Source organism: Mus pahari, chromosome 1 (genome assembly GCF_900095145.1).
Source record: "Mus pahari chromosome 1, PAHARI_EIJ_v1.1, whole genome shotgun sequence".
Lineage (NCBI taxonomy): Eukaryota > Metazoa > Chordata > Mammalia > Rodentia > Muridae > Mus > Mus pahari.
Genome location: NC_034590.1, coordinates 40,107,777 through 40,109,212, shown reverse-complemented (window position 1 = coordinate 40,109,212; position 1,436 = coordinate 40,107,777). Strand labels below are relative to the sequence as shown.

Genomic DNA, 1,436 nt, shown 5'->3' with positions numbered 1-1,436 from the left:
ACACACACACACACACACACACACACACACACACACACACACGCCACACAGAGCAAGGATGTCGTTTTAAAGTTTGGTCAAACACATGGGAGAATGTAGATCCCATTTACTTGGTAGTGTGTCTCTACTGCTGAGGAAAAGGCCTTCTGCCACTCCATAGGGGACAATGGACGCAGTAAGAACTCGGGAAGGTAAAAGGACAGCGAGCAGCTGAGCTGCTCTTCACCAGGCTCCTGGAGCTACTACCCAACACCCTTTCCTAACACAATTCTCTCACTCATTTTTGAAAACAATTTCCACTTTCTGGGTCTCTTGAAGGTGTTACATCATCATGGGGGTGGCAGGCTTGCTTTTTTATAATCTCATTATTACTGTGTCTTTATCTGTTTTTGATTTTCCACTCAACCACACCACTTTTTTTTCTCACATAAACTCTTCCATTTTCCTCCCCTGGAGTAAAGAGCTGCTCTACCTCTAAAATGTCCCTTCGCATCTCTAAGTGGTGCCACAAAGAGGTGAGGTACAAAAAGGCAGAGCAAGCCCTACGGAGAACGGAGAACGAGGTTGCATGGATGTTAACCCAACACAACTGACTTGCACCGCGTCTGAGCTACTGGCTGCCTTTCTCGAACTGATTTAGGGTGTGTAATCCCTGAGATGGGGGGGGGCACTGGGGGACACTGAGGAATTCGGAACTCGTCTGAGGAAAAAGGAAGTGCTTAAATCTCATCTCTGAATTAATCCAGTGACATGCAAATGAGAGGATCTGCTTTGACTTGCATAAAAGGGGAATTCTAGAAAACAATCTCTCCCCTGAAATGCGAAAGAAAAATAGAACAACCCCCTCTTCCTAAACGGGCACACACAATTTAATTCTAAAAAGAAAAATCATAATTATAATAGAAAATATCCTCATAAATGCGCCACATGGTTAAATGGAAAATATAATCCTTACTGATTTGGATTTAAAATGGCAAAAAGCACATGAGCGCACAAAAGCATTTTTCCAACTGTAATGCAAAATGGGACCAAAGCAGCCTCACCAAGTTCCTGGCTGCGTTGGGAAGGGTGCATAGCAGGGCGAGATGAGGACACGGGCACAGGCTTGCTGTCTGAGCACCTCAGGCTCTGTCCTAATCCACTCTCACTCCCCAGGTGGGGAAAGATGGCACAGGGACAGAAGGCACGTGCCCCAGGCCACTCAGGAGCACTGTGTCCTCTGAGGACTAAAATCTAGATCCCCACACTTAAGGGAGGGATGGGAGGCAGGAAGGACCACAAAGGCTAGTAAGAGGACACGCCTCTTATCTAGAAACTCTGGGGCAGGGTATCCTCTTAAGGGCTGCCCACCAAGCTGGGCTCCCAGGGATCCGAATGTGAGTGTGCAAACCCAGAGACATGCTGGGGGTGTCTTCAGTAACCCCACTGACCGACAT

The 1,436-nt window shown here is 47.3% G+C and overlaps 1 protein-coding gene across 1 annotated transcript in view; it reads right to left on the bottom strand.

The window, feature by feature from the left end:
* The window catches only part of Igf1r (insulin like growth factor 1 receptor), a 284,214-nt gene that overhangs the window by 18,575 nt on the left and 264,203 nt on the right, over positions 1-1,436 (bottom strand). The window lies entirely within an intron of this gene.